Below are 23,613 nucleotides of genomic sequence, written 5' to 3' on the forward strand. Positions count from 1 at the left end.
GATCAACTCAAAGCAGGACTTTCTTTCTTTTCTCGGTGAAATCAGTGACCATGACATTCTAGAACAAGTTAGACTCGAACGCCCAAACTCTCGGTATGCTGTTCATACCATCATGTCTTCCAGTTTCTATGTCACGCCTTTGACTGACTTTCCTATCGGATGTGCCTGTGGTAGTCTACCTGACTACATCACAAACACACCGTTCTTGTACAAACTCCAAAAAGATCAGAATCATCATTTTCCTTATACTGATGGTCTGTGTCTCTTTCGCTGTCTTGCTTTGCACAAAGGAGCCTCGCGTCATTCTTTGCAAAAACCCACAAAAACCTTGTTCAAACAGTGGGCCGGACATTCTCCCCCTGTCCACTTTCCGGGGGTCACTTTGTTTCAACTTGAGTCGATTGAATCTGAATTTAAGGTGAACATAGATGTGTTTGAGTTTGACGAGAACCAAACACCTGTCTGTCTCGTTCCTCTGCGTCGTAGCGCTTACAAACATTCTGGCGTTATGCGTCTCTTGCGTTACAAAGACCATTTCATGTACATTTTAGACATTGATAAACTCGGTCATGCGTTGGCTTGTTCCAAATGCGGGAAACTCTGGTCGTCTTTGTTTAAAATGAATCGACATGAACAGACTTGTCAGGGTGAGGGCTCAAAAGAAACCTTGAAAGGCGGGGTTTACTCACCACCTCAAAACATTTTTCAACAGCTACAAAACCACGGTGTTCAGGTAGCCACAGATTTTGTTTTTCCCTACAGAGCGACGTTTGATTTTGAGGTGTTTTTTGACACAGATAACTTGCCACAGACAAAATCGGCTGAGTCTAACTGTACACAGTATACAGCAAAACATATTCCTCTTTCTGTTTCTGTATGCAGTAATGTTCCCCATTTCACAGAACCAACCTGTTTTGTGAGTAAAGGTGACTCTCAAGAACTAGTGGATAGCATGGTTAACTACCTAGAACGTATCTCTGAAGCCTCCTACGCCCTTCTTTGTGAAGAATTTAAAGATGTGTTTGACCAGTTGACTGAGATCGACGAGACACAACAACAAGAGACAGATAGCCTCAACATCCCCGTAGAAAGACTCAGACAGAAATTATATGAGTATTTACAAGAACTGCCTGTCGTAGGTTTCAATTCTTCTCGCTACGATCTGAATGTGATCAAACCTTTTCTCATTGAAAAGTTTGTCAAAGACAAAACAGCTCATAACGATCTTCCAAAAGACGAAAGTCAAACAGACCCTGTTTTTGAACCAGATGGTTTTGATACCGTGTGTGAAGAAGAAGAAGAGGAAGAGAAAGAAGAAGAAGAAGAAGAAGACAAAGAAGTCAAAACAGAGGGAAAAAAGAAGGCCCCTAAAAGACCCCCTTTCAAGTTTGTTGTTAAACGAAACAATCAGTATATGTGTCTTTGTACAGACAAACTTCGGTTTCTCGACATCAACAATTTTCTTGCGCCAGGTTTTAGTTATTCCAAGTACCTCAAGGCGTTCGGTGTCGAAGAGGAAAAGGGTTTTTTCTGCTATGAATACGTCACTAGTCTAAGTACACTAGACGAAAGAGAACTCCCACCCCATGCAGCCTTTTTTAGTAAGCTCAAAAACTCAAATATTTCTGATACAGAGTACGCTTTTTGTCAGCGTGTGTGGACTGAAAACAAAATGACGACTTTGAAGGATTTTTTGGTGTGGTACAACAACCTAGATACAGGGCCGTTTCTGGTTGCTTTGCAGCATCAGATTAGTATGTACGCTAGTCTGCGAGTTGATTTGCTGAAAGACGGTATTTCTGTCCCCGGTGTGACACTGAAGTATCTGTTTGACACGTTGTCTTCAGATACCTACTTTTCACTTTTTAACGAAAAACAAAAAGACGTTCACGCACTTTTGCGAAAGAACATTGTCGGGGGTCCGTCTATTGTCTTTCACAGATACCACGAAAAAGACAAAACATACATTCGTGGTAATCAAGACAAGCCGGTACAGTCTGTTCAGGGGTTTGATGCAAATGCGCTGTATTTAGCTGCACTCATGCAAGACATGCCCACAGAGCACCCTGTCATTCGTAGAAAAGAAAACGCTTTTAAAGCGGAAAAAACAGATCCCTACGGTCAGCTAGCTCGGGAATGGTTGGAGTGGGTCATGGCATCAAAACAGATCCATCTCCAACATAAGTTTAACGCGAAAGAGAAGGCCCTTGGTCGAAAAAAGATTAGGGTTGATGGATGGGATGCCGCAAATCAAATTTGCTATCAGTTTCACGGATGTTTGTTCCACGGGCATGACTGTTCTGTGACCGCCGGTAAAACGTCCAACCCTGTCACCGGAAAAACACTAGTTGAACTCAGAGAACATACAACCAACATCACCAAATACCTACGTGAGGAAGTGGGTGTGACTGTCGTCGAAAAATGGGAGTGTGAATGGCACGCAGACAAAAAACAAAACACCTCCATTCAGACTTTTCTACAAGGTCGTTTTCCGACACTTAAACCCTTCCGGCATCCTTCTACCATCACAGATCAAACTGTCTTAGACGCGGTGCAAAACAAAACTTTGTTCGGGTTGGTACAGTGTGATATTTATGTACCTGATCATCTAAAAGAACATTTCAGTGAAATGCAGCCTATTTTCAAAAATGAGTCTGTCAGCCGAGAACAGATCGGGGATTTTATGAAAGACTACGCTGAAAAACACAAGCTCTTATCTCAACCACGCCGCACACTTGTTGGGAGTTACCACGGTGAACAAATTCTGCTAGCCACACCCCTCTTGTTTTGGTACGTGCAGCACGGGTTGGTTGTTAAAAACATCACGCTGATCGTGGAGTATCAACCCAAAACCTGTTTCCGTCAGTTTGGTGACAGCGTTTCAAACGCAAGACGAGCAGGGGACCAAGACCCATCAAAAGCTATCTTAGCTGAAACTTTCAAACTGCTCGGTAACTCAGCCTACGGGAAAACCTTAACTAACGTGGCCAACCATCGTGATATTCATTACGTTTTGTCTGATGAGGCCTCAAAACTGATCAACAATGGTCGTTTTCAAAAACTAACAGAAGTAACAGATTCTGTCACTGAAGTAGAGATGGCTAAAAAAAAAATCAACTGGTCACTTCCCTCTCAGATTGGTTACTTTGTTTACCAGTACGCTAAACTACGCATGTTGGAGTTTCATTTTGATTTTCTAGATAAGTTTGTGTCCAGAGCCGACTACCAGCTTTTGGAAATGGATACAGATTCTCTATACATGGCGCTTAGCGCTTCAACGTTAGAAGAGGTAGTTCGTCCTGAACTACGAGAGCAGTTTTACCAAGTGTATAACCAATGGTTCCCTGCACAAGCCTGTGACCAACACGAGGCAGCCTTCCAAAACACCCGTTTAGCTAACGCCCCATGGGACCCGACTCTCTGTCAGGCCTGTACAGCGCGTGTCCACTATGACAAACGAACACCCGGTCTCTTTAAAACCGAATACCAAGGAAATGCGTTTATTGGTCTGTGTTCTAAAACCTACTTTTGTGAGGGGGACAGTGGAAGTAAATTTAGTTCAAAAGGTTTGAACAAAAACCAAAACAAACTGACAAAAGAGTCTTACCAACAGGTGCTTCTAACGCAAGAAAGTGGTGGCGGTACAAACACTGGTTTCAAGACAGACGGAAAGTCTATGTTCACCTATTCCCAAACCAGAAAGTCACTCTCGTTTTTCTACATCAAGCGTGTGATCGCTTCTGATGGGGTTTCAACCCTGCCTACACCCGTCTAACGGGTCTCTTTCTTTTTTGACTGTGATACCCCTCTAATGGGTCTCTTTCTTTTTTTGACTGTGATACCGCCGCCTGTGATATGGTTAACATTCCAATGCCAAACAACTTTGTCGTTTTTGTAAATAAATTTGATAAGACATGTTTTGCTTCTGTAAATAATGCTCGTATTGTTTAATCCCAAAAACCCCCAATGTGGCTTTGACATACCTTGTCAAAACGGTCCCAAGCCCGTGAAAACACAGAGGGAGGGTCAATTACTGAATTTTATTGGTGCTTACCCCAGCTGGAGTGGTCATTAGTACCGAGCAACAGGTACAGGCACATGAAATCACATGACAAAATATAAAACGCAATAAACCGTTTATGCGCAATATCTCCTTATCACTACTTAAACACAGGCACCTTAACCTATAACCTTCTATCAAAATACGGCTGCGCGGCTGCGCAGCTGCGCAAATAAATGAGGCCTGAGGCATACCTCTTTCCTACTACTCTTATGTCTGTCTGCTTGTATTATTTTGTGGTGTCTGTCTGTCATCCTCTCTAACTATATCGGTGTAGTGGTGTCTTGTGCATTTGCAATTCTTTGTCATTGTGTGTATAGCTGAGTGGAACCTTAAGGAAGAGTGTATCATTTATATTTGTATTTAAGATTGTATCAATTGTAAAGAATACCACCACCATCAGTACCCCTTCCCCCCCCCCCTCTCTCTCTCTCTCTCTCTCTCTCTCTCTCTCTCTCTCTCTCTCTCTTTTTTTTTTATTAGTATTGTACTCGGCGTGTTTTATGTTCCTGTATTACGTGCAGGTGAATATTCAGTTTTATTTTCAGTAAGAAATGTTAAGTCCTTTGTACTGGAAACTTGCATTCTCCCAGTAAGGTTATATATTGTACTACGTTGCAGGCCCCTGGAGCAAATTTTTGATTAGTGCTTTTGTGAACAAGAAACAATTGACAAGTGGCTCTATCCCATCACCCCCCTTCCCTCCGTCGCGATATAACCTTGAACGGTTGAAAACGACGTTGAACACCAAATAAATAAAGAAAGAAAGTTTTATTTTCCTGTCTGTTTTTGTCCTAATGTTGTGAATGTACGCATGTCTTATCTGATGCAATTTACATAAGAAGTGTGGCTTTAAAAAGAAATGTTAGAATGTGTTATATAAAGTTTGTGTGCATGGTAGTATATTCATATAATATCCGTAAGAGCCTGCTATTTAATTTATGAATCATAATATTCTAGTTTCCTTTGAGAGGCTAATGTTGAAGGATAGGTGCAAATACAGTGTGTGTGAATGGATGCATGTTAATTTATTAAACGCCCCACAATGATGTGCATGGCAACCATACAAAAAAAAAAGTAAAAAAAACACACACACACAGTGACACACACACAATAACAACCAAAACAAAACAATAACAAACAAATAAGCCATATGCAATCAAATGAAAAGGTATACAGATGAAACAAATGTTGAACAAGATAGAGAAGACAAAGTGTAAATAAAAATCACATTAATAGATTTTTAATTAAATTAAAGAAATTTATTAAAATCATGCATAAGAAAAATGTTATGACATATAAAGAATTCAAATAATAATGACAATGGAAATAAAAATTTTTTTTAAAAAAATACAAAAATACAAAAAGGGAGAGTGTGAGAGAGAGAAAGAGACAGACAGAGAGTAAGAACTAAAAAATAACACAATTAAACAAATAAGCGCCGAACAATAAGCAAACATAGTATCAATTATAAACATCATTCAAATCAATTCTAGTCTTTATCATACACGTTTAAAACTGTTGACGGAATTTAAAGATTTCAGACTCTGGGGAAGAGAATTCCAGACTGAAGTTCCAGAAAATGAAAAACTTGTTTTGTGGAGGTTGATGCGAGGTATAGGTGGAACAAAATAGAGATCCATACCGACTGTTAGCTCTGTGCAATAATGTTTGCATATACATGAAACACCTAATACATTGTAATAGCTTTATTGCACAACAATTACCGGCACGGTTGGCCTAGTGGTAACGCGTCCGCCCCGTGATCGGCCGGGTCATACCTAAGACTTTTAAATTAGCAATCTAGTGGCTGCTCCGGCATCTGGCATTATGGGGTTAGTGCTGGGACTGGTCGGTCCGGTGTCAGAATAATGTGACTGGGTGAGACATGAAGCCTGTGCAGCGACTTCTGTCTTGTGTGTGGTGCACGTTATATGTCAAAGCAGCACCGCCCTGATATGGCCCTTCGTGGTCGGCTGGGCGTTAAGCAAACAAACAAACAAACAAATTGCACAACAATTGCTTATTCAATGGGAGCATATTCAGGGCTTTTAACTTGTGTTCTGTTGTTAAGGGTTTATTCTTTAGAAGAATGTTCGCGCAACGACGATGAAGAGAAATAAGTTTACTGATGTGGAAATCACTGCAGCCATCCCAAAGAGACTAAGCATAATTGATTTGCGGCATTATGTGGGCACTGCTACTGTTTTAACGTCAGTGTAATGCTTTAATACCGCCCTGATATGGCCCTTCGTGGTCGGCTGGGCGTTAAGCAAACAAACAAACAATGCTTTAATTTGGACATAAAATATACATTATTCGACACTTTATTTTACATACTAAAGATATAGTAAAGGTTATGCACTTGAAAAATGACTTAAGGTCTTAAATACACGAACGTTTACTGTTGGCGACAACAGGTATGCCGTAAACAAAACTATAAAATCTTCATATTGCTTACAGTTGCAAATACACATACAAAGGCTGATTATTAAACATTATTCCCCCCTCTGCTTCTTTACCTCTGTAAACTTGTAGAGCTAGTTATTTTTCGATAATGACCCAGCAACCAAACAAATAACGAGCCAGCAACAGCCTGAATCCTCGATAGTGCAATGGGTTGAGAAGCTGTTCTGTTTCGGTACTACTTTTGCGACTGAAAAGTTCCGAACGCTCTATACGTACGAAGTATACATCTCTGGAGCAAACAATACAAACATACCGCATTTAAATTAACAACTACAGGCCTGAACACATGAATCTCCATATAAAATCCATGAGTTCGGTTGTTTTCTGAATCTAGATCTGCAGTGCACAAACCGTTCATCACAAGCAAATTCCCAAGGCAAGTAACTCATACTCTGGCGACAAGAGTAGTTCCCCTTCTTTTAACGCAGTTTCTTCGACAACACTGACTGCAATCCGACGGTCAGTTTTCAACAATATTTCATTTTATAAACAGATCACACGTAACCAAATGCACACATCTCATCAATTTAAACAACATAAAGCGGTTTCATACACTATTTTCCCAAGAAAACTGAACTTCATACAGTAATTAACGTTGGAACACAGGTGCAAAAGTTCGTCTGCTAGTCCCATTTGACGAAAGAACATTTACTAAGTGATATTAAAACATAAACAGAACACACAATATCTGCCTTTACCGCCACAGCAGAATAACAGCATATCTGTGTACTTGATTTTAGTCCAAAACAGGGAAACTGAAAAGAAGTGTTAACAGAATGGAATGATTTACACGGAACTATACAACCGCGCATTAATCGATCGCCTGCGCAGGTTGACTGGTTGAGTGATTCGGATTCGATCAAACTTTCGCACAAAAACTCCTGTTTTTTTGGAATAACTGAAGAAAGGAGGAATAAAGAGGTTACACACCTCGTCTCAGTGATTATTAAAAATAATGGTCTCAGTTCGCGGTCATGAAAAAGCTCGCTGAAGCTCGCATTTTTCATGATCCGCTAACTTCGACCATTATTTTTAATAATCACTGAGACTCGGCATGTAACCTCTACGTCACATAAGCTAATAAAATAATGAATAGCTTGTACATTCAATAATAAAACAACAGATTTGCTGACCAAGACTTGGTCCAAGGGTCTGAGTCGGTCACCCATAGGGGACGTCACCTTGACAAGAATAACAAGCAGACTGACTATATATAAATACTCGTATACTGCAGGCTGGACACAGCCAGGTAAAAGCTCGACAGTTCACAATCACCCATTACAAACTCAAAATTATCGTGCATTAAGGCGATGGTGAACTAAATAATTACTTTAGGCAGTCACCGTTTTCAATTGCTTCTTGTGTCTTTGTTTCTTGGGTCATACTCTTGATTTCGGTACCGCTGTGTTCCTAAGACTCTGCACTTTCCGTTGATACAAGACAAGGATCGGGAGGAAATACATAGGGTCGGTCGGGAAATCGGAAAGAAGGGACTTTTTTTATTTTTTTTTTAATATATTTTTGTGTGTGGTCCTTACACCTGTTCCTAGTTCCGGTATTCTCTCACGCCGCCCCGTCCCTGCATTCGCTGCTCCATCCACATCTGAATTTCGTTCCGCTGCCAGACCTGTCGATTTTACAGACGCTCCAGGGAGGATGTCGGGTCGTTGCGGTAGGCTACCCTCGGAAGTTGACACTGCACTTCTGCTGAGTCACTTCGACGTTGTTCAGTAGTGGGTCTGTCCCGAGCTAACGGACTCAGCCCACTACCTACTATGCCCCCTACTAACGACATTGACTGCTAAGTCGCGGAGCCAGACTAAGTGAGCGTCCCCTCCAGAGAGCAGACCGCCACCACGTCCCTCCGTCGACCCCCCAGAACGTCACACGTTGAAGACTGACAGCAGAAGTACTATTCAGGGAAGGATGGAACAGGAACAATGAGACCAAGGTCACCATGAGAGCTCCGGGCATGAAGGGCCACAAGAGCAAGGACATTTTATAATTTTGGATGATTAATGAGATGAAGATGATTATTATTTAAATTAAGACTTCACGTAATCTCTAATCACCATACGACCATCCCATTAATCAACTTTTGAAAGATTATCTTTGTAAACAAACAAATAAACGATGACGTAATTTGAACACAGTCCTGATGATGTGGGTCATGGACGACCCATACGGAATTACGTAAAAAATGTTACGTTGTTTGTCCTTTTTCGGATTGCGTGGGTCGTGTACGACCCATATTCTGCAAAAAGGCTGCAACAGCTTTATCCCTATTCGAATGGCGTGGGTCGTGTACGACCCATACTTTTTACGTTGAATCCTTTGGAAAGTATGGGTCGTACACGACCCCCATTATCCGGACTGTGTAGTCCAACCCGTGATCCGGTGAAGGTTAAAAAGAAATGTCGTGCATTAAGGCGATGGTGAACTAAATAATTACTTTAGGCAGTCACCGTTTTCAATTGCTTCTTGTGACTTTGTTTCTTGGCTTATACTCTTGATTTTGGTACCGCTGTGTTCCTAAGACTCTGCACTTTCCGTTGATACAGACAAGGGTCGGGAGGAAATATATAGGGTCGGTTGGGAAATCGGAAAGAAGGGACTTAGTTGTGCCTAATCCTCAGATACCGATGGGGATTTTTGTATGTTTTCGTAAGGTGGTTCATACGTGGAGTCAGTGTTGGTCGGTGTGACCAAACATGGATAGTTTGTTACTGTAGTTGTTGTTGCTGCCTCTGTAGTGGAGGCTACAGGATGCAGGTAGTCATCAGTCAGAGTGTTGTCTGATAGTGATGGTGACATTTCTCCGGTGTTTTCATTAGGTGGATCCGATCTGGATCTAGTGCTGGCTCTTGAGGTTAAATATGAAGAGCTCAGCTCAATAATAGATGTAGCTAAATCCTGAGTGGAGGTAACGGGATGCAGGTAGTCATCAGGCAGAGTGCTGTGTGAAAGGCGCGGTGACATTTCCATCGTGTTTTCGTATGGTGGTTCATAAACAGCTTCTCTTTCACCCGGCGGTTTTGGCTGTACTGTTTTAGCGGTTGTTTTCTTGTCCAGGGCTGAGGAAACGGGGTAGAAATTATCATCAGGCAGGTTGTTGTGTGGCAAGTGCTTGACAACCACGTTTCCTTGTTGAGGTTGAACATCTGAGGCAGTGCTCACCGAGGCAGTCCTCCCTTGAGTTGGCCAGTCAGAACGAGCTTGAGTAGCAGGCATTGCTCCTTCCAAGACTGAGGCAATGGGGTGAAGGTAGTCATCAGGCAGGCTGTTGTGCGACATTGGTGCTGATACTTGTGTAGTGCTTTCTCTCTGGGGTGCACCATCTGAGGCAGTGCTCATTGTGCCAGCACTCATGTTGGCTGGAGGGCCAGGGCGTTCCATAGCCAAGGTCGAGACAATCGGTTGAAGGTAGTCATCATTCAAAGTGTGGCATGGTGGTATTGAGATGTTGTTTTCATACAATGGTTCTGCCCATGCAGCAGCGGGCGTCACAGCGGCCTCTTCTTCCCCAGTATGTACTGTAGTCGCCGTTTTCAACTCATCCGCGCAAGAAACTCTTGGGTGGCTAGCATCTTCACTGTGAAGCGATGGTTCACCCCATGAGTCGGCGATCGTCATTGCAACCATTCCGTCGGTTTTGGGCGCGGGGTGCACTGTGGCAGTAGTTATCATGGACGAAGAACTACAGACGTCTGGGCGTGCAAGGTCACCATCCGACAGACTGCTGTTTGATGAAGTACAGGCGTTGATGCGCAGGAAATCATCAGACAGGCTGCCCTCTGACACTGGCAATGAGGCATTGGATTGTACACTTTCATCGCCTGAAGATGAAGCAAAATGACCATTTCTGATGTATGTTTATACTGCATAAACAATAATAATAAATGTTCTTGGAACGTTACATTTATAACAAAACATAACGTTACGTTCACTGATCTTCTACCCAGCGCTCTTTTAACCTTCGCCTGACCGGGTTATCGACTACACACGGAAGACATCGTGGGGCCGTGCGGACCCATGCTTCTCAAAGAAGGAAAAATATGCATACTCTTCCGTAGACCCATGTTTTCCAAAGAAGCAAAAACGTGCATCTCTTTTCGTAGACGCCGTGGTTACATTTCCGCGAGAAGTAATTAAATTAAATTATTAATTAAATTATTACCGTGCGGACTAAAGCTTCTCAAAAAAGGAAAAACGTGAATACCCTTCTGTTGGGGCCGTGTGGACCCATATTGTATTGTTTTAATTTCGCTCCACGCGACTTGCTTATTAACTCCACAATTAAACAGATTGTAGAAAATGATTTTTAGAGCCAATACCTGAAGGTTTGTGACTTCTCTCCCTAGTTTTTATGTAAGTTCCTTCAGTTTGAGAAACATGGGTCCGCACGGCCCCACGATGTCTTCCGTGTGTAGTCTAAATTTGACTTTGTTTTTTTTAATTACTTCTCGCTGAATATGAATGAATTTTTAGGACAAAAGAGCTTTTTAGGTGTCGGAGGCATTCTTAAAAGCTCATTAAATAATTCCAACTGGTTTAAGAGATATTTGCAATTCAACACCCTTCTGGGTCCACACGGGCCCACGACGACCGGCGAAGGTTAAGTAGACAGACAGACAAACTTATAATACAGAAAATAAACTTATCTGACAAATTATCCAGAAGCTCGCTTGAAAGACACAAGTGAGATATTGATTATAATACGACTTCACCCCACAGTGACCTTGAAATTTCACCAGGATCAGCCAGGCATGGGTCATTTCTAAAGGCCAGCAAACGCTGGAAGGGCGGGGAAATAGCTCAGTCGGTAGCGGCGATGGCTTCAAAACCAGTTGTTTCTATCGGCGTGGGTTCGACCCCCACGTTCGGCGAGGGATTTATTTCCCAGAGTCAACTTTGTGCAGACTCTCATCGGTGTCCAAACACACCCATGTGCACGCATGCGCACGATAAATTACCCAAGTTCACAGCGAAAGTCTCAGGGCTTGGAAACATGAATACACACATGCAGGGGAAAAAAAGAAGAAAAAGGGTAGCGCCGTACTGTATGGCGGCTCACTTTCCCAGGGAGAAAGCAGCCCGAATTCCATGAGGGTAACCTCACAGGACTCTATGAAATTGTATCCTTATCCATATCCTAAGTGTCTGAAGTTTAAAAGCTGAAAGTTCAAAAACGTTAAAGAAATGTCTTCTTAATTTTTCACCCGAACTTGACCCCACTGAGACTTTGAAACGTGACGATAGTCAACCAGATATCTGGGAAGTGTGTGAAGCTTCAGACCTTGAAATTCCGCTAGGGTCAACCAAACCAATGGCCTTTGAAATTTGGTAAGGGTCTATGATGTCTGTGATGAAGGTGGATACACGTTCACCATGCATGTACACGATAAAGCCGACAAACGATGGTTTGAGGGGGCAAGCTGTGTTTATTGTCAGCCATGAAGATGATCAGTGTATGTAACAAGGGAACTAACTCTCGTTAGTTACTTAACACATTAGTAGCAGTTGCTTCCCTTAGATAGTAACAGATTCTCAAACACTACATCTCTCCCCTTCTTGAATTTTAAGAAGTAAAATCCAAAATTACAAAATGGATAACTGGACAAGCAAAATGATAAGAAATGATATCTTCTCCTGAAGATTAAAGAATGATGCCAAGAAGTAGAAATGTAATGCTGACTAGAAATGTTTAACTTTACATTCAACAAGAAAAGTGTTCTCACTCCAAATCTTATGAAGTAATGCTTCAGCCTTATGAATTTTGAAAGTACTAACAAATGATAATGAAAGTAGAAATTAGTGTACTTATCTTCCCTTCTCATTAAAGAAAAACAAAACAAATTTACGTGTTACCCAAAAATACTGTGAAATGATGCTAAACAGCAATGTGAAATAAAACGACACAATAGGCACTTGACATGGAAAATCTTGAAAATAAAATGTCTGCACAGGCACCAGAAATAAAATGATTTTACAAAACATCAGTCAGTTCAACGTTCAAGTCAGAACAAAATCTTGCAGTTTGGTAGGTAAATGTTTTTCCCTGTGCGAACGACGTGGAGTTGGTGCGACGTTAGTATGTGTGTTTTGTGCGTTTTGGTTTTGCTTGTTGTGTGCATGTTGCGAGTTTGGTTCATCTGTGTGAGGAAGAGTAACAGCTTCAGTTTCAGCTTCGGCGTCAGCTTCAGCGTCATTTGTTTCTGAAGGAGTTGGATGTCTGGGGGAGCGTTTGAAGAAACTGCTGTTTCGCGTGATTATCTTGTTTCCTCGGCACGCAGAGATCATAGAACCGTTCTTTGACACAACAGTGAGGGGTGTTGGGTTGAATGGAGGAGAAGACTTCTTAATGGAAGTGTCCTTGATGAGAACAGAATCACCAATCTGAAGGTTGCTTGGTTTGACATAGTTCTTGTTGTCTGCGTAGAGCTTCATCTTGCCTTTGGCGCGGGCATCCTGTTGTCTCATCTTTGCGTCCGCTGGCTGCTGCGGCGGGAGTTGAGGTAGTCTGTTCTTGATGTTGCGACCAAAGAGGGCTGTAGCAGGGGCGACACCAGTTGTGCAGTGTGGAGTTGTTCTGTAGTCAAGAAGAAACTTGTACATTTCCTGTTTCCAGTTCAGCTGTTGTGCATGGGCGGCTTTGACAGTCTTCTTGATGGTACGCATAAAGCGTTCCGTTTCTCCATTTGCACGGGGCCACAGGGGGGTGATCTTCCTGTGCTTGAACCCGGTGTGTGTTGCGTATGTCGCGAACTCGTGGCTGTTGAATGGTGGGCCATTGTCTGTCTTCAGAACATCTGGTATGCCGTATTCTGCGAAGATCTTGTCGAGACGTGGAATCACACTCCGGCTGGATGTTGATTGCAAAATGTCAACAACGGTGAATCTGGAATATTCATCTGTGATGACAAGGAGAATGTTTCCGTTGGGTGCGTCTGCGAAATCAGCACTCAGTTCAGACCAAGGTGCTGTGGGCAGTGGAGACATCTTCAGCGGTTCTCTGGCTGGTGTGGGAGTGGAGATTTGACAGGTTAAGCAGTTTTTCACCGCTTTTTCAACAGTCTCTTGCATTCCTCGGAACCAAACCTTTTCTCGAAGCAGGGCGACTGTCTTGACGATGCCTTGATGTCCAGTGTGAGCGACTTTCACAGCTTGAAGATGAAGAGACTCTGGGAGAACGATGCGTGTACCCTTGAGTAGAACTGATGCGTTGTGACTGAGTGAGAGTTCTGAACGACACAAGTAGAGGGTTCTGAAAGTTTTTGTGTCAACGTCGTCTTTGGCTTCCCAGTCACTGGTAAGGATTGCGTTGATCACTGCCGTAAGAGTGACATCTTTCGCTGTTTCTGAGATGACTGTGTCTAACGTCATGGCTTTTGGAGTGGACGTGTCGACAACGTAGTGAAGATACTCTTCTGCGATCTTCTCTTCTCTGCTGCTGGGATGCTGTTGGACTGGATGTCGACTCAGATAGTCGGCGGGGTTGTCGAAACCAGGTCGGTACTGAACAGTCATTTCGTAGGGCTGTGTTCTCAGTACCCAGCGTTCAACACGAGCAGAGAGTTGAGCACGAGGGTTGTTGAACATGCTGACCAAAGGCTTGTGGTCAGTGTAGACAGTGAATGTAGCACCAAACAGGTAGATGTGGAAATATTCACAGGCCCATGTGATGGCGAGTGCTTCACGTTCTGTCTGTGAATATCTTTGTTCTGTTGGAGTGAGCGCTCGGCTTGCAAACTGGATGATGCGCTTGTCTTGGGTCAGGACTGCAGAGATGCCTACAGGACTGCCGTCGGTGTAGATCTCTGTCGGTTTTCCTGGATTGAAGTAAGCAAGCGTCGTTGCTTTGCTGAGTTCTGCTTTCAGCGTTCCGAGGGCTGCGTCATGCTTTTCATTCCACGACCATGGTGTTGTCTTCTTTGTCAGCAGACGGAGTTCATGGGTGAGTGTTGCATAGTTTGGAATGAAGTGTGCACCACAGAAGTTCATCATGCCGAGAAGACTTCTTACTTCTGATGCGTTGGTTGGTGTTGGCAGTTCAAGAATGGTCTTGAGCTTGTCTTGGCTTGGGGTGATGCCGTCTTCCCCGAAGATATGACCAAGGAACTCAAGCGACTTCTTGTTGTACTCACACTTGTCAGTGTTGAGAGTGAGGTCTTTCTCACGGAGACGCTGCATGAGAGCGCGTAGGTTGTTGTCATGGTCTTGCTGTGACGTACCGTAGCAGAGAATGTCGTCACTGATGTTTACGACACCCTTGAGGCCAGACAGTACTTGCCTGATGGTTTCTTGGAAGATCTCGCTTGCGGAGTTCACACCAAAGAAGAGGCGTCGGTATCTGTAGAGACCAAGATGTGTGGAGAACGTCGTGATGTAGCGTGACTCCTCAGCTAGTTCTAGCTGGTTGTAGCCTTGGTTCAGGTCAAGCTTGCTGAAAACTTTAGCACCTGCGAGCATGGTTTTCAGTTCATCAAGTGTTGGGGTAGCATGACGTTCTCTCCTGATGGCCTTGTTTGCAGAACGCATGTCGACGCACACGCGTACCTTGCCTGGAGACTTGGGTTTAGGCACCACAACTATAGGAGATACCCATGGTGTTGGACCAGTTGCCTTCTCGATGACACCAAGTTCTTCATCCTTTCGGATTTGTTCTTCCACATGCTTGCGGACATGAAAGGGAACACGACGGTAGTGCTGAGCGACAGGCTGTACCGTCTCGTCGATGTGGAGTTTGATCTGTCGATCATTGAGTTTACCAAGCTGGTTCTCTTGCTGAGTTTTGTGCTCGATGCAGTGGACGGTGGTCAGCAGCTTGAGTGTTTGCGAGGTTGACCAGCTCAGGATGGGTTTCTCATTGCCTGGAACAACACATATCGTGGCTGAGCAGGATGCTGTGTCAGTGTGTAGTTCAGCGCAAAACTGTCCAAACGCACGGATGGAGTGTTGATTGCCGTACGCAGAGATTCTCACGTTTGACGGGCTGAGCGGTGGCTTGGGTGTAAGACTTTCATAATCTGTCCGTGATAGCAGATTGACTGTAGCTCCAGAATCAGCAAGGAAGGTTGTCTGTTGTCCGTTGAGGTAGACCTTGAAGCGTGGCAGTTGATTCGAGTTGCCGTTTGCAGTGAAGACGTACTCAGTGTCTGCGTCATTGCCGTCGTCGATGAACGAAGCGTCGTTGTTGTCACATTCACCATGTTGCTCAACGTGGTGAACAGGTTTGGGCTTGTGCTTGATAGAGCGAGGCTGTTGGGAGGAGGAGGAAGAGGATGCACTGCCCCTTCCACCTGTCCCTGATCTTGCCGTGTTGCGTGGACTGGAACGGCAGACGGATGAGAAGTGGTTGAATTTTCCACAGGAGCGGCATTGTTTGTTGAAAGCAGGGCACGAATGCTGTCCCTTCTCATGCGGCCATGTACCACCACAGTTCTTGCATTGCTCGGTTGGCTGGTTATGACGGTGTGAGGCTTGACTACGGCGGGGCTGGTGATGACGTCGATCAGGCTGATGCTGGCTTGATGTAGCTGAACGATGGAGTCGGTTAACTGCAACGTCTTCATGCATTTTTCTTGAGTAAGAAGCAGTCAACTCCAATGTGCGGGCATACTGCAGGAGGTCAGACAGTGTTATTCCTGGGTTGCTCAGGCCCTTCTCTCGCACCTTGTTCACTTTGCAACCGGTTATCAGCTGCGATTTAATTTCAGACTCAATGTTTGCAAAGTTACAGAGAGAGGCATGTCGTTTCAGCTGTTGATAAAAAATGTCAACACTGTCAGATGTTTGCGTGAGCTGTCTGAAGGTAAAAACCTGATACTCTCTGTTGATCTGTGGGTTAAAATGTTCATTGATACGATCAACAAGTTTCTGGAAGTGAGTCTCACCATCCCGAGGGGTCAGATCAGCAGCTGGAAAAGAGTCCACAATGTCATTCAGATCGTTCCCAGCGTACGTAAGCAGCAACGCTTTCTTCCTCTTGTCGTTGGCAATGTTGAATGCAACGAACAGGTTCTCTAGTCTTGCGATCCACTTGCTCCATCTGATAGACACGCCATCAGACGAACAGTCAAACGAAGGATAAGTAGGTAGTGCAGATAACTGTTCAGCCATGTTGGAAGTTGAGAAGCACGTGGCAAGTCAGAAAAGTGAAATTACAAAGTTCTTGCACAAGGTAGAGCCGATATGTATGTAAAATAATTTACCTCGTCGCCAATATGATGTCTGTGATGAAGGTGGATACACGTTCACCATGCATGTACACGATAAAGCCGACAAACGATGGTTTGAGGGGGCAAGCTGTGTTTATTGTCAGCCATGAAGATGATCAGTGTATGTAACAAGGGAACTAACTCTCGTTAGTTACTTAACACATTAGTAGCAGTTGCTTCCCTTAGATAGTAACAGATTCTCAAACACTACATCGTCGACCAGACTTGGGGCTTATTTGGAGGTCATCAAACATCAGAATTGTGCACAGTTTCAAAGAATTATAGCTTGAATAACACCCCAGAAAACCTCAACGTTAACTTTTTGTCTTTTACTTCTCATGAATGCTAGACTCTCGTGATTACTCAGGTGAAGACAAAGATATTTGCCGTTGCTATCTAGGCAATCGTTTATTATATCTTTTACTCTGCACTATTTTTAAAACAGTTAAAACCTGAATGAAAACTGACAGCACAATACCTGATTACAAAAAATGTGTGTGTCCAATTTTTTCTCTCGATTTTAATGGAGGACACTATATCCTACGTTCGAATATATCAATTGGAAAAGAACGAAAGTTCAGAAAGATAAAAAAGATGCAACAACCAGGGGGACGAATCTGATAACGGTAAGTAAACGATCCCCTACTTGTTTCTGAGTCATCAGGGATCTCTGAATAGATGTGGTCGTGCACACTGATGAAGGAGTCCCGGTTATCCTGTGCTGCAGGCTGTACGTGGAACATCACGGCATCTGGTGCTCGACGTCTGAACGTGTGGGGAGCGGGAGGTGGTGGGAGGCTTGATATCTTGCCTAGAAATCAACATTTTACTGATTAGATAACCAAGAAATGTCATATGAAAGCAGCAGTTGCCTTGAACGAACCTCTGAAAATGTCAGTGGAGACTCGATCGTCCTGATGTTTTGCCAGCAGGGTTGTTTGTGTGTATGGTAACTCAGCAGCTGTGTTTGCTTTTCACTTGTATTTTTAGATGGTTTAGTTATAATTGTAATTCAATCAAGTTTGCGTTTTAATGAAACAGATCCTGTGATTGGTCAGAATGCCCCAACTCATTAAAATTACCGGTGACTAAGTATAAGTTACAGCTCCGTCCATCCATGGTATCGCCTGATATTTTGTCGAGACTGGGTCAATGAATATGATGACGTCACTCGAGGCTCTGCCGAGAGTGACGTCATTATATTCTTTCACCCCGTCGAGACAAAATATCACGCGATACCATGGATGGACGGAGCTGTAACGTATATATGGCATGACCAAAGTAAAGAGAATTTGTCATGGGATGTGGAAACAAATCATTGGAAATTCACCATGGGCAATCAACCCAAGCCTAGAAGTTGTAGAACTATATTTTGTTTCAGTCTTGGCACGGCCAGTTTTGTCCAGTTCCGGAAAAGACATCATGAATTCATTCACCCTGCCGAGACGAAAAAAAACCAATTCCATGGATGAAAACGTATAAGCTTATATCCCGTGACGCATCAAAGCTAAATTTTGTTTTGAAATGTCTTCACAACGTACAGATAACTTATAACGACATAATCGCCTTCACAAGACAGGAAAAACGCACACTTTGTTTTTCGTCTGCTACAAATCTAGTCTTGTTGGTTGACGGAGAGAATAAAGCTTCAAGCGTACCTTCATCAACAGGAATAAATGCTCAATCCGCTGTCAGTTCGCAACTGAACCTTGTTTTTCTTCTTTAACATTTTGGTTAACATTGAAACGGCAATCCAAAAGAGTGTTTCAGCTGTTTCAAGACACAGGCTTAGCTCCTTCTTTTGAGTTGCTTTTCAGTCTAAAATGACACCGGAAGCGAACAAATTGTCGCGTATACTGTCGTCACAAAAAGACGTCATGACAAAGTTACACGCAAAGCGAAAGAGACTTTGACGTCATTTACTTTTGTTTGGAATTTTCCGTCTGTTCCTAGCTTGTCAGTGAAGACCTGACGTGAGTAAGCTTACCCTTTGCAGCTGTGAAATAATCAGTCTTGTGTCTCGGTCGTGTAGGTACAGAGTTTGCTTCTGCAATCATTGTGTTCGTGTTGATGACGGCTTCATAAGATTTCCATTTTCTTGTTTCTGCGGCTGCGCAAGTTATTTTGCCTAGGTCATGGCCGAACTTTAGGCCTACGGAGAAATATCGCTGGATATTTTCTCCCTAGATTAACAGAGACAAAGAAGGGAAGTCATGCTGTATTTGTCGATAGCCACTCGCTAAAAAATCCATTAACAACCTGCTGGCGAGGCGCATTGATACAGCCTCAACTAGTCTCGGTTAGCTTTGAGGGTCATTTTACAAGTAGGAAATATGAAGGCCAACGAGATACCGAGACCATAAGGTATGCGAAGTGATGACGTCGAATACGTGACGTAAGTTGATGCATGAATTCTTCCGGACTACGTCAGTCAATTCCAAAGATCGCTTTTGTGATGAAAGAATTTGTTTTGGAGTTTGCTGTCCAGAAACCCGTCAAAAAAGAAGGGAAAATGTGTGTGAAAGAAAACAAAACAGGAGCAGAGTGATACGATAGGAATACAGAGACATATTTCTTGGGACTTGACCCTTGCAGGTAGGTGGACTGAAAGTAGTGTGTGAACAGAACAGAACCAATTCTGTCTGTTTACAACCGCATGAAAGCAGGAAAGAGATCGTCGTCAGATTGAATTACAATAACATTAACATGCTTCCATTTGAAACTTCTCGGTCTTCATCGGGGATTGACGCCCGATGAAGACCTCGAAGTTTCAAATGGAAGCATGTTAATGTGTAATTATTCATTAAAAAGATAATTAGTTTATGTACTTTAAAGCCCCACTCCTTCTCATAGGAGATTTACAGAACGATGACATCTTTCACTAAAACAGCAATATTAACCTCATGGGACACACTCACAATAGCATTAAACAACATTAAATGACACTCACAGATCACTTGAACTGCTATTTAGCACGCCTTAACCACACACCAGTTCTTGTGGTTTATTCAATCCCCGAGCCATCGGGGCCCCGTGTAACCCACTTTTTCATACATGATCAATTCAGTCGTTTGTGCTTTCAATCCTACTCTATAATTATCTGCACAAGCATGTTATTGTGCACCTCTAAATCTAAAATACAGTTCAAGCACGACGTTATAACTAGGACGCTCATAGCCGCCCTAGAACAAATGACTGACAGTGACACAAAACCGAGTGGCGGCGTCTTCAAAGAAACTGTAGCGGTTTGCTGAGACTCCGTCTGATTGGGCATTGATAAGATGCAGCTCATTTGATGTGATAGTAGCCCTGTCGCGGAAGTACGTTTGTATGCGCGCAATACTCAATCTACACAGTATCAAATGGTTCAAATCTCAGTCGAACAGCATTTACAAAAAAAGCCAAAGTTGTATCGTTTTTGGTAGCCCAGTTCCCGGTCATCAAAAGTGCTGCAAATTGCACACACCGTTCGACCCATTCGCCCGGTTTGCTTGACATACATCCTTTCTAACTTCTAACAGAGCCATTTTCTGACAAGGACAAGCACAAAACCTCGATCTATAGACGCTGACTCAAAGGCACGGTCCATCCAAAGAAAAACATATGTTTTAATATTGCACATCTGGCCAAGCTTTCAAATGGTGCAAGACTGTCCACCTATTTTCACACATACCTAAATTCAGTCAATATCCCGATTTCCTGTGAAGAGTGAAACAATTGTTTATGATGAATTGATTAATCAGATTAGGGCTAAAAAAAATCCGGATTTCTTACCGAACCCTTCTTCTCAGCTCTACAGTTTGTTTATCCTTCCAAAAAATGTTCGTCTCTGCATAAATAAATACATTTGTCAGTAAGTTCTGGTGTCACATGACTGATGTGAAACAGTTGATTTGCTAATGGCAATGCGCTTAAATCTGTGTGTGAGTGCGCTAACTTTTCCAGAGAACGTATTCTTGCGCCTGCGCCACAGTGAGGTTGTGTTTTTCGATTTGAGAAGATTCTTCTAATGACGGGCGCTGTGGCGGGGTGATAAGACGTCGGCCTATTAATCGGAAGATCGAGGGTTCGAATCTCGGCCGCGGCCGCCTGGTGGGTTAAGAGTGGAGATTTTTCCGATCTCCCAGGTCAACTTATGTGCAGACCTGCTAGTGGCTTATCCCCCTTCGTATGTACACGCAAGCACAAGACCAAGTGCGCACGGAAAAGATCATGTAATCCATGTTTGAATTCGGTGGGTTATAGAAACACAAAAATACCCAGCATGCTTCCACCGAAAGCGGCATATGGCTGCCTAAATGGCGGGGTAAAAACGGTCATACACGTAAAATTCCACTCGTGCAAAAAAAAAAACCCCACGAGTGTACGCGGGAGTTTCAGCCCACGAACAAGGAAGTTTGTACATTGTGTACATTGTTGTTAAACAGTTGTTTGTTGTATGTTTATCAGGGTTTGCTAGTGTGTGATAGGGTTCGTGTCCGTCTGTAGATGTTAGTTTCTTTGTTAGTCCTGTGTTGACAACTCTTCGACAAGCGCTTAGAACTGTACCCACGGAATACGCGCTATATAAGCTTCCTATTGATTGATTGATTGACGAACGCAGAAGAAGAAGAAGAAGAAGAAAATTCTTCTCATCCGCCGTGTTAGTGACATGTAGTTATCTTCTCCACATTTCCAAATTATGCTTGATCCTAAAATTCCCCGCGGCTAAAAGCAGAAGTGTTTTTCTGACAGACTTTGAGCTATTTGGAAGTCGACTGATTCGATTGACTGTCCTACGTACATGTAGCAGACGACAGGTCCACGGACAAGTGTCATTTTGAAGCAACGAGAGGGGGAGGGGGGGAGGGGGGAAGAAAGAGAGACAGACAGACAGGGACAGAGAGAGACAGACTGACAAACAGGCAGACACAGATAAAAAGCAATCTTTTGTCAACGGTAGTAATCTTATCTTGACGTCTGCAGAAACAAAACCAAATATTCGCCACATTTGCTTTTTTCTGTAGTGATTAACTAGTCCTCACTAAGATATGCGATTAGGTCGTTAAAAGAATAGTTATCAGCAATTAAGAAAATGTTTGGCACATGCCCAGGCTCAAATATAATTATGAAATACTCTATGCAGGAATTTGAAAACAACTGCACAAAGCGTAAATTGTATTAAAATCACCTGATGTGTACTAAAATCTTCCACATGTCGTAACACATCGTAGTAGTTTTTAACTTGCAAATTTACCAAAAGGGTTAATGCTTGAAAGGAATATTTGCAAAGATCTAACCGTGATATTAACTACGGGAGAAAAAGTGTGGGATGGGTGGGGAAGGACTTCATCATACATGCATTTTGGAACTGAAAGAAAGAAAGAAATAAAAGTCTGTGATTTCTTTCAAAATTGTTATGTTGGGTATATGCTCTTTATTTATTACACTGAGAATACCACACAGGACTGACGGAGAGAATATGCAAACAAATTATACGATGAATGAAAATAGAACATCCACGAAAAAAGCGATTGGGTGAAAATAGCCCATAAACATCAAAATTCAAGAAGCAAAAAAACTAAAAACAAAAAACAAACAAAATAACAACAACAAATAGATACCTTTGTGTATAAGTCGTTGACGACAGACGACGATAACAATGATGACGACACCTACAATGACAACAATTGGTACGATGACAGCGCCAATTGGGACACGCGAAGGCTCCGGGCTGTTGTTCTCTGTAACGATATATATGGCATCATTATTTTGCTCTGTATTGCTCATTTGATTTCGAGGTTCGCTCTGTCTCTTTCTCTGTCTTTATCTCTCTCTCTTTCTTTCTCTGTTTAGTCCCTCTTTAGGGCGAGGGCCAGATGCAAACAAGCATATCTATGCTTATTCTTGTCACCCTCGAAAAATAAAGATTTGTCATTGTCATTGTCGTTGTCTGTCTGTCTGTCTGTCTGTCTATCTGTCTGTCTATCTGTCTGTCTGTCTGTCTGTCGGTCTGTCTCTCTCTCCCTCTCTCTCTTTCTCTCTCTCTCTCTCTCTCTCTCTGTTTGTCTCTCTCTCTCTCTGTCTCTCTGTCTCTCTGTCTCTCTGTCTCTCTCTCTCTCTCTCTCTCTCTCTCTCTCTCTCTCTCTCTCTCGGACGGACTTCCGGTGGTCGCTGTGGCAAGACACGAACACATTTGCTGTGTCAAAAGTTCGACATTTTCAGCAACAACAGCCACTAAGATGTCAGTTTTAGGCCTACCTAAAACTGTGGAGTCTATTCTGACCACCATTATCGCGGACCACGCTCTAATCTCCTGGAAGGTGACGGGCGAAGGCGACAAACCTGTCGTCGTGCTTCGCTTCAACTCCGCAGATCAACAAGATGGCGAGCCGACATTACCAGTGGGCGCGTGGAGACGCAAACCCCCGTCACAGATACGCCGCGACAAGAAAAGGGCAGAAGACAGGCGTGCTACTTCACGGACTGACGAAACAAGAACAGAAAACATTGTGACACAGTGCTCCACAGAAACAAACAAAAGACAGGAACAAGAAAATAAGGCAAGTGATAACATTGTTGACAGTAGGCATACTTCGCCATGCGGTCTATTTTTAGCCACCCCTGAGTTCATGCCTCCGTCACAACATGACAGTACACATTCCTGTGTTGACACGCCACGCTCTGCACGTGAGACAGACCCACCGCCTGCCACTGACACTAGGCGCAGTGGAGAGGAACATGTAAACAATAGAGACGACACCATGTGTTTGGGCGCAAGTGGTTGGCAGACCAAAGACTGTTCGCATGATAGTGCGGTAAATCAGACAGACGACAACAGTGAGAGTCTGGAACACATGGAAAAGATAACGTCTGAAAGAGGTATTG

General features: G+C 43.2%; 1 protein-coding gene across 1 annotated transcript in view; it reads right to left on the reverse strand.

Annotated features, from left to right (window-relative positions):
• LOC138973593 (uncharacterized) overlaps window positions 1-22,452 on the reverse strand; it is a 409,985-nt gene extending 387,533 nt beyond the window's left edge. Inside the window, exon 1 of the mRNA XM_070346307.1 lies at window positions 22,350-22,452. The gene's annotated coding sequence lies outside the window, so the exon portion shown is untranslated. The remainder of the gene's footprint in view (window positions 1-22,349) is intronic.
• Between the last annotated feature and the right edge of the window lie 1,161 nt (window positions 22,453-23,613).

Source organism: Littorina saxatilis, linkage group LG8 (genome assembly GCF_037325665.1).
Source record: "Littorina saxatilis isolate snail1 linkage group LG8, US_GU_Lsax_2.0, whole genome shotgun sequence".
Classification (NCBI taxonomy): domain Eukaryota; kingdom Metazoa; phylum Mollusca; class Gastropoda; order Littorinimorpha; family Littorinidae; genus Littorina; species Littorina saxatilis.